Source organism: Melanerpes formicivorus, unplaced genomic scaffold (assembly GCF_026170545.1).
Source record: "Melanerpes formicivorus ecotype bairdi unplaced genomic scaffold, bMelFor1.0.p_v2 SCAF_184, whole genome shotgun sequence".
In the NCBI taxonomy this organism is placed as follows: domain Eukaryota; kingdom Metazoa; phylum Chordata; class Aves; order Piciformes; family Picidae; genus Melanerpes; species Melanerpes formicivorus.
This window is the reverse complement of record NW_027142536.1, coordinates 265,001-275,000: the sequence shown is the minus strand read 5'-3', so window position 1 is coordinate 275,000 and position 10,000 is coordinate 265,001.

Below are 10,000 nucleotides of genomic sequence, written 5' to 3'. Positions count from 1 at the left end.
CCCATGCCGGGCTCCATAGCATACGAGTGGCCAGTCACCGCCGCTGGCTTTTCCCTTCGATGCCGTGCCCCCGCGGGCTGCGGCTTTGGTCATGGGGGGGAACCCCCGTGAAGAGGGTCCAGTGCTGGGAACTCTCTCTGCCCCTTACCGGGCTCTCTCTCGCCGTGCCTGGACGGGCTTGCTTTCCATTCTTGGTGGGACCGACGCCGGCACCACGTCTCCCCGGCTTTCTCTGCCCCCGTGCCCCACCGGGCAAACGTCGCTTCGGGGGTTCCACACTTCGGCAGTGGCCGGCGCCAGCCACTCGTCAACTTTTTTTCTTTTCCCCGCTTTCGTTGCCGAGCCCGGGCTGGGCTCCGGCTCACGGACGAGCGAAACCCATCCAACACCGCTGAGGGTGCGCCAGCGGCCGCTCCAAACCGCCGCGCCTTTGTTCGGCCCCGCGGGTCCCCTCTCTGACCCGGGCGAAAGCCACCGAGAAGCCAGACGGACCCCTGCCCAGCCGCCTGGCGGGTGGCTTGGAGCAGCCGCTCGGCAGCGCTGCCCTGGGAGTGCTCGGCGTCGCTTGTTCCCTCATATACGGAACTGGAGGGCCGTCAGCTCCGCGAGCGCACAACCAGCCGACCTCCGCCCAGCGGCAGGTCGCAGAAATCACGCCGGCTTGTACGATGACGTAGGCGGAGGCAGAGCGCAACAGCGACCCCTTGGCGACAAGCGCGATCTCCGCGGAGAGCACGTCTACTCGCCGAGGGAGAGCACGTCTACTCGCCCAGGGAGAGCACGTCTACTCGCCCAGGGAGAGCACGTCTACTCGCCCAGGGAGAGCACGTCTACTCGCCGAGGGAGAGCACGTCTACTCGCCGAGGGAGAGCACGTCTACTCGCCCAGGGAGAGCACGTCTACTCGCCCAGGGAGAGCACGTCTACTCGCCCAGGGAGAGCACGTCTACTCGCCCAGGGAGAGCACGTCTACTCGCCCAGGGAGAGCACGTCTACTCGCCCAGGGAGAGCACGTCTACTCGCCGAGGGAGAGCACGTCTACCCGCCGAGGGAGAGCACGTCTACTCGCCCAGGGAGAGCACGTCTACTCGCCGAGGGAGAGCACGTCTACTCGCCGAGGGAGAGCACGTCTACTCGCCGAGGGAGAGCACGTCTACTCGCCGAGGGAGAGCACGTCTACTCGCCCAGGGAGAGCACGTCTACTCGCCCAGGGAGAGCACGTCTACCTCCCGCCTGAGGGAGAGCACGGGGGGGGGGGGACAAAGACAGGCGGCAGCAGCTTCGGTGAACGTCACCCGGGAGGCGACCGGGGCTGTCCCGGGGCAGTCCCGGGAAGCCGGCGTCCGACACAGGGAACCGTCAGCTGCCGGACCGGGGCGAATCCCCGCGGCCACGGCACGGGTGGGGGTTCGAAGACAGCCGGCAGTCGCCTCGGTGAACGTCACCCGGCCGGCGACCGCGGCCGTTCCGGGGCCGTCCCGGGAAGCCTGCGACAGGCACGGGGTCCCAGCCGCGGCCGGACCGACTCGAAGCCCCGCGGCCCCGGCACGGGGGAGGCCCAAAGACTGGCGGCAGCCGCTTCGCTGAACGTCACCCGGCCGGCGACCGGGGCCGTCCCGGGGCTGTCCCGGGATGCCGGCTTCCGGCACGGGGTCCCGGCCGCGGCCGGAGCGGCTCGAATCCCCGCGGTCCCGGCAGCAGCCGGAGCCGCTCGCCGTTCGGGCTCCCGGCACCCTACGGATCCGCCGACTCGTTCGCGGGCGGCGGGGGGAGGCAGTGAAGGAGGTGCGGGCAGAAGCGGCAGCGGAGGCGGAGGGGGGGGGGGGCTCGAAGACAGCCGGCAGCCGCTTCGGAGAACGTCACCCGGCCGGCGACCGCGGCCGTTCCGGGGCCGTCCCGGGAAGCCTGCGACAGGCACGGGGTCCCGGCCTCGGCCGGACCCGCACTGGGTGCCGCCGCCTCGGGCTCTCGGGACGGTATGGATCCGCCGACTCGTTCGCCGGCGGCGGGGGGAGGCAGTGGAGGGGGTGCGGGCAGAAGCGGCAGCGGAGGCGGAGGGGGGGGGGGCTCGAAGACAGCCGGCAGCCGCTTCGGTGAACGTCACCCGGCCGGCGACCGGGGCCGTCCCGGGGCTGTCCGGGGATGCCGGCTTCCGGCACGGGGTCCCGGCCGCGGCCGGAGCGGCTCGAATCCCCGCGGTCCCGGCAGCAGCCGGAGCCGCTCGCCGTTCGGGCTCCCGGCACCCTACAGATCCGGCGACTCGTTCGCGGGCGGCGGGGGGAGGCAGTGGAGGGGGTGCGGGCAGAAGCGGCAGCGGAGGCGGAGGGGGGGGGGGGGGGCTCGGAGACAGCCGTCAGCCGCTTCGGTGAACGTCACCCGGGAGGCGACCGGGACCGGCCCGGGAAGCCATCGTCCGGCCCCGGATCCCGGCCGCGGCCGGACCGGCTCGAAGCCCCGCGGCCCCGGCACGGGGGAGGCCCAAAGACTGGCGGCAGCCGCTTCGCTGAACGTCACCCGGCCGGCGACCGGGGCCGTCCCGGGGCCGTCCCGGGATGCCGGCTTCCGGCACGGGGTCCCGGCCGCGGCCGGAGCGGCTCGAAGCCCCGCGGTCCCGGCAGCAGCCGGAGCCGCTCGCCGTTCGGGCTCCCGGCACCCTACGGATCCGCCGACTCGTTCGCCGGCGGCGGGGGGAGGCAGTGGAGGGGGTGCGGGCAGAAGCGGCAGCGGAGGCGGAGGGGGGGGGGGGCTCGAAGACAGCCGGCAGCCGCTTCGGTGAACGTCACCCGGCCGGCGACCGGGGCCGTCCCGGGGCTGTCCGGGGATGCCGGCTTCCGGCACGGGGTCCCGGCCGCGGCCGGAGCGGCTCGAATCCCCGCGGCCCCGGCAGCAGCCGGAGCTGCTCGCCGTTCGGGCTCCCGGCACCCTACAGATCCGGCGACTCGTTCGCCGGCGGCGGGGGGAGGCAGTGGAGGGGGTGCGGGCAGAAGCGGCAGCGGAGGCGGAGGGGGGGGGGGGGCTCGAAGACAGCCGGCAGCCGCTTCGGTGAACGTCACCCGGGAGGCGACCGGGACCGGCCCGGGAAGCCATCGTCCGGCCCGGGATCCCGGCCGCGGCCGGACCGGCTCGAAGCCCCGCGGCCCCGGCACGGGGGAGGCCCAAAGACTGGCGGCAGCCGCTTCGCTGAACGTCACCCGGCCGGCGACCGGGGCCGTCCCGGGGCCGTCCCGGGATGCCGGCTTCCGGCACGGGGTCCCGGCCGCGGCCGGAGCGGCTCGAATCCCCGCGGTCCCCGGCAGCAGCCGGAGCCGCTCGCCGTTCGGGCTCCCGGCACCCTACGGATCCGCCGACTCGTTCGCCGGCGGCGGGGGGAGGCAGTGGAGGGGGTGCGGGCAGAAGCGGCAGCGGAGGCGGAGGGGGGGGGGGGCTCGAAGACAGCCGGCAGCCGCTTCGGTGAACGTCACCCGGCCGGCGACCGGGGCCGTCCCGGGGCTGTCCGGGGATGCCGGCTTCCGGCACGGGGTCCCGGCCGCGGCCGGAGCGGCTCGAATCCCCGCGGTCCCGGCAGCAGCCGGAGCCGCTCGCCGTTCGGGCTCCCGGCACCCTACAGATCCGGCGACTCGTTCGCCGGCGGCGGGGGGAGGCAGTGGAGGGGGTGCGGGCAGAAGCGGCAGCGGAGGCGGAGGGGGGGGGGGGGGCTCGAAGACAGCCGGCAGCCGCTTCGGTGAACGTCACCCGGGAGGCGACCGGGACCGGCCCGGGAAGCCATCGTCCGGCCCGGGATCCCGGCCGCGGCCGGACCGGCTCGAAGCCCCGCGGCCCCGGCACGGGGGAGGCCCAAAGACTGGCGGCAGCCGCTTCGCTGAACGTCACCCGGCCGGCGACCGGGGCCGTCCCGGGGCCGTCCCGGGATGCCGGCTTCCGGCACGGGGGTCCCGGCCGCGGCCGGAGCGGCTCGAATCCCCGCGGCCCCGGCAGCAGCCGGAGCCGCTCGCCGTTCGGGCTCCCGGCACCCTACAGATCCGGCGACTCGTTCGCCGGCGGCGGGGGGAGGCAGTGGAGGGGGTGCGGGGAGAAGCGGCAGCGGAGGCGGAGGGGGGGGGGGGGCTCGAAGACAGCTGGCAGCCGCTTCGGTGAACGTCACCCGGGAGGCGACCGGGACCGGCCCGGGAAGCCATCGTCCGGCCCGGGATCCCGGCCGCGGCCGGACCGGCTCGAAGCCCCGCGGCCCCGGCGCGGGGGAGGCCCAAAGACTGGCGGCAGCCGCTTCGCTGAACGTCACCCGGCCGGCGACCGGGGCCGTCCCGGGGCCGTCCCGGGATGCCGGCTTCCGGCACGGGGTCCCGGCCGCGGCCGGAGCGGCTCGAAGCCCCGCGGCCCCGGCAGCAGCCGGAGCCGCTCGCCGTTCGGGCTCCCGGCACCCTACGGATCCGGCGACTCGTTCGCCGGCGGCGGGGGGAGGCAGTGGAGGCGGTGCGGGGAGAAGCGGCAGCGGAGGCGGAGGGGGGGCGGGGGGGACGATAGTGGCGGGGGGCGGGGGGTGCTCGAAGGCAGCCGGCAGCCGGTTCGGTGAACATTCGCCGGGGCGGGGGGGCGACCTGTCCGTGCCCGGGGCAGCCCCGGGAAGCCGGCAGCCAGCACGGGGGTCCCGGCAGCACCTGTTCCCTGCCCTGGGACTTGCCGTGCCCGGCGGCCGGTTGCCGGGTGGGGGGAGCGATGAGAGGCGGGGCGCAGCGGCCGGGGCAGCGCCGGGCCGCAGCGGGGGGCTGGGCGGGTGGGGTAGGCGTCGAGCGGCAAGCCCTCGGCTGCAGCGAATGTTCGGCGGTGCGGGGCGGGGGGGGGACGGGACGACACGTTGGGGGCGCCGAGTCCGAGCCACCCCCGGCCCCAGGGGCGGCCGGAGGGGGAGGCCGGTGCCTGGCCCTGGGAGCTGCTGGGCGCCGGATGGCCGAGGGTGCGTCAGAAGCCGCCCGAGCGGTCGAGCAGGTCCTCCAGAAAGGCCTAGGGTGGCTTCGAGGGCCCCGGGAGCAGTCGAGGGAGGCCTCCAGGCAGGTCTGGAGTGGATGGGAGGCCTTCCAAAGCAGACAAGGGAGGCTGCCAGCGGGGCCTAGGCTGGCACTGCAGCCTGTAAATGGTTGGGGGGGGGGGCCTCTGGTGCGGCCTGGAGTCTCTGGGTGGCGTCCAGAGAGGTGCAAAAGATCCTCTGGTGCGGCCTGTGGTGGCGGAGAAGCCTGCAGAGCGTGCGGGGGAGGCTTCTGGTGCGGCCTGGGGTGGGTCGGAAGCCTGCAGAGCGTGCGGGAGAGGCTTCTGGTGCGGCCTGGGGTGGCTGAGAAGCCTGCAGAGCGTGCGGGAGAGGCTTCTGCTGCGGCCTGGGGTGGCTGAGAAGCCTGCAGAGCGTGCGGGGGAGGCTTCTGTTGGGGCCTGGGGTGGGTCAGAAGCCTACAGAGCGTGCGGGGGAGGCTTCTGTTGCGGCCTGGGGTGGGTCGGAAGCCTGCAGAGCATGCGGGGGAGGCTTCTGCTGCGGCCTGGGGTGGCTGAGAAGCCTGCAGAGCGTGCGGGAGAGGCTTCTGCTGCGGCCTGGGGTGGCTGAGAAGCCTGCAGAGCGTGCGGGAGAGGCTTCTGTTGGGGCCTGGGGTGGGTCGGAAGCCTGCAGAGCGTGCGGGAGAGGCTTCTGTTGGGGCCTGGGGTGGCTGAGAAGCCTGCAGAGCGTGCGGGGGAGGCTTCTGGTGCGGCCTGGGGTGGCTGAGAAGCCTGCAGAGCGTGCGGGGGAGGCTTCTGGTGCGGCCTGGGGTGGCTGAGAAGCCTGCAGAGCGTGCGGGGGAGGCTTCTGGTGCGGCCTGGGGTGGCTGAGAAGCCTGCAGAGCGTGCGGGGGAGGCTTCTGGTGCGGCCTGGGGTGGGACGGAAGCCTGCAGAGCGTGCGGGAGAGGCTTCTGCTGCGGCCTGGGGTGGGTCGGAAGCCTGCAGAGCGTGCGGGAGAGGCTTCTGTTGCGGCCTGGGGTGGGTCGGAAGCCTGCAGAGCGTGCGGGAGAGGCTTCTGCTGCGGCCTGGGGTGGGTCGGAAGCCTGCAGAGCGTGCGGGAGAGGCTTCTGCTGCGGCCTGGGGTGGCTGAGAAGCCTGCAGAGCGTGCGGGAGAGGCTTCTGGTGCGGCCTGGGGTGGCTGAGAAGCCTGCAGAGCGTGCGGGAGAGGCTTCTGCTGCGGCCTGGGGTGGCTGAGAAGCCTGCAGAGCGTGCGGGAGAGGCTTCTGCTGCGGCCTGGGGTGGCTGAGAAGCCTGCAGAGCGTGCGGGAGAGGCTTCTGCTGCGGCCTGGGGTGGCTGAGAAGCCTGCAGAGCGTGCGGGAGAGGCTTCTGGTGCGGCCTGGGGTGGCTGAGAAGCCTGCAGAGCGTGCGGGAGAGGCTTCTGGTGCGGCCTGGGGTGGCTGAGAAGCCTGCAGAGCGTGCGGGAGAGGCTTCTGCTGTGGCCTGGGGTGGGTCGGAAGCCTGCAGAGCGTGCGGGGGAGGCTTCTGGTGCGGCCTGGGGTGGGTCGGAAGCCTGCAGAGCATGCGGGGGAGGCTTCTGCTGCGGCCTGGGGTCTCTGGGTGGCCTCTAGAGAGGTGCAAAAGACCCTCTGGGTTGGGCTGGGGTGGCTCTTGGACCCCTGCCACACAGTGGGGAGAGGCCTCCGGCCCGCCACCTGTGTCCCTGTGTGCCTGAGTGCCTGTGTCCCTGTGTCCCTGTGTCCCTGTGTCCCTGTGTCCCTGTGTCCCTGAGTGCCTGAGTGCCTGAGTGCCTGTGTCCCTGTGTCCTTGTGTCCCTGTGTCCCTGTGTCCCTGAGTGCCTGAGTGCCTGTGTCCCTGTGTCCCTGTGTCCCTGAGTGCCTGAGTGCCTGAGTGCCTGTGTCCCTGTGTCCTTGTGTCCCTGTGTCCCTGTGTGCCTGAGTGCCTGTGTCCCTGTGTCCCTGTCTGTGTACCTGTGTGCGAGAGTGTCCGGCACGCCACCCAGCGGCGGCGGGCAAGCAGGTAGGCGGGTGGGCGGGCCGGCGAGGGCCAGTGTGAGTTTGGGGGGTGGGAGGGGAGGCGGCAGCTGGAAGCGTCAGAGGAGGGGGCGTGGCTCCGGCTGGCCCCGGGAGCAGGTTCCCGGGACCGGGACCGGCTGGACCCGGCGGGTGGTTGATCCCGGGGCGGGGGGCAGAGGCGGCGGGGAAGCGGCAGCTGCGTGTGCGGCGGGGGGGGTGGAGGGCGAACCGCGGCGGGAAGCGGATGCTTCAGAGCAGGTTACGGGGGCGGGGACGGACGACACCACCTGTCCCCGCCCCGGGACGGGCTGGACCCGGCGCCCTGGACCCGGCGCCGTGTACCCGCCGCCGCCCCCGCCGCCGCCCCCCTCCGCCACCCCGGGACCCCGACGTTTTTTTGGCGCCCGCGCCTTTTTTTGCTCCCCGCCTGCCCGCGCTGCCCCGGGCCCTCCCCCGGGGCGGGGCGGGAGGGAGGGACGGACGGACGGGTAGCCGGGGATCTCCGAGCGCGCGCCACCAGACCGAGGCGGGTCCCGGCGGCGGGCGGCGGCGGCGGCGGCGGCGGCAGCAAGCGACGGCGGGGGGGGCAGGCTAGGGAGAGAGGGGGAGCGGCATGCGGTAGGGCTGGGGGGTTTGTTTCGGGGGGGAGGGGTGGGGGGGGGGTGGCAGCGGTCAGCGAGAGCGGGGAGAGGGGGAGCGGCATGCGGTAGGGCTGGGGTGTTTTTGGGGTGGGGGCGTTGGGGGGATTAGCGGGCGGGCGGGCAGCCGAGCCAAGCGGCAAGCCGGGGGGCGGGCGAGGGCGGCTTTAGGGCCGGAGGAGCGGAGCGCAACCTCCCCCGTGCAGGCTCCAGCGTGGAGAGCAGCAAGTTTTTGGGGACGGGGGACGACGGACGGGAGGGGCAGCGGCGAGAGGCTAGCTGCGGCAAGGGGCACCGGCACGGCCGCCCTAACAGCGCCGCCTCGGTCGCAGGGGTTAGAGAGCAGCCGGGCAGCCCGGGAGGGAAGCGGCAGCCCGCGAAGGGGGGAAGGGGGGGGCTCCGCGCAAACCGCTAACGGGAGCCGGGGGGGTGTGGGGAGCTGGGGGTGGCAGCAGCGGCAAGAGGCAACGTCGGGAGGGGGGGCTCCGCGCAAACCGGTAACGGGGGCCGGGGGGTGTGGGGGGGGCGGTGGCGGCCGCGGCAAGAGGCAACGGCAGGCGGGGGGGGCTCCGCGCAAACCGGCAGCGGGGGGGGGGGGCGGGGGGTAGCGGCAAGAGGCAACGGCGGGAAGGGGGGGGCTCCGCGCAAACCGCTAACGGGAGCCGGGGGGTGTGGGGAGCTGGGGGTGGCAGCAGCGGCAAGAGGCAACGTCGGGAGGGGGGGCTCCGCGCAAACCGGTAACGGGGGCCCGGGGGGTGTGGAGGGGGCGGTGGTGGCCGCGGCGAGAGGCAACGGCAGGCGGGGGCGCTCCGCGCAAACCGGCAGCGGGGGGGGGCGGGGGTAACGGCAAGAGGCAACGGCGGGAAGGGGGGGCCTCCGCGCAAACCGGCAGCGGGGGGGGGGCGGGGGGTAGCGGCAAGAGGCAACGGCGGGAAGGGGGGGCTCCGCGCAAACCGGCAGCGGGGGGGGGGCGGGGGGTAGCGGCAAGAGGCAACGGCGGGAAGGGGGGGCTCCGCGCAAACCGGCAGCGGGGGGGGGCGGGTGGGTAGCGGCAAGAGGCAACGGCGGGAAGGGGGAGCTCCGCGCAAACCGGCAGCGGGGGGGGGGGCGGGGGGGTAGCGGCAAGAGGCAACGTCGGGAGGGGGGGCTCCGCGCAAACCGGCAGCGGGGGGGGGCGGGGGTAGGCGGCAAGAGGCAACGTCGGGAGGGGGGGGCGCCGCGCAAACCGGCAACGGGGGCGGGGGGGGGAGGCGGTCAGGGGCGGGGGGAGATTTCTAGAGATGCCGGCAGACCTTCTCCCCGGAGAACAGCGCTGTTGAAGAAAAGACTGCTTCAGAACACAACCTTTAATGAAAGACGCTCGATGAAAACAACACTTAATAAAAGAAGGTTTCATGCCGACTGCCTCTCTTCATTTACGCCGCCGCGGGGGGGGGGGGTTGGGGGCCGGGCGGGCGATACCAGGCGGCCCTCGTCCCGGGGACCACGTCTACCCCGCGGTTCCAGCCTCCGCGCGCTAAGTGCCCGCCCGGCCGCGGGGAGCACGTCTACCTCCTGCCGCACGGCTCAGTGCACTAAGTCCCCCCTCGCCATGGAGAGCACGTCTACCTGCCAGCTCAGGGAGAGCACGTCTACTCACCGAGGGAGAGCACGTCTACCACCTGGGAAGGAGAGCACGTCTACCTCCTCGGGAAGGAGAGCACGTCTACCTCCTCGGGAAGGAGAGCACGTCTACCTCCTCGGGAAGGAGAGCACGTCTACCTCCTGGGAAGGAGAGCACGTCTACCTCCTCGGGAAGGAGAGCACGTCTACCTCCTGGGAAGGAGAGCACGTCTACCTCCTCGGGAAGGAGAGCACGTCTACCTGCCGCCGCACGGCTCAGTGCACTAAGTCCCCCCCTCGCCAGGGAGAGCACGTCTACCTCCTCGGGAAGGAGAGCACGTCTACCTCCTGCCGCACGGCTCAGTGCACTAAGTCCCCCCTCGCCATGGAGAGCACGTCTACCTGCCAGCTCAGGGAGAGCACGTCTACTCACCGAGGGAGAGCACGTCTACCACCTGGGAAGGAGAGCACGTCTACCTCCTCGGGAAGGAGAGCACGTCTACCTCCTCGGGAAGGAGAGCACGTCTACCTCCTGGGAAGGAGAGCACGTCTACCTCCTCGGGAAGGAGAGCACGTCTACCTCCTGGGAAGGAGAGCACGTCTACCTCCTCGGGAAGGAGAGCACGTCTACCTGCCGCCGCACGGCTCAGTGCACTAAGTCCCCCCCTCGCCAGGGAGAGCACGTCTACCTCCTCGGGAAGGAGAGCACGTCTACCTGCCGCCGCACGGCTCAGTGCACTAAGTCCCCCCTCGCCAGGGAGAGCACGTCT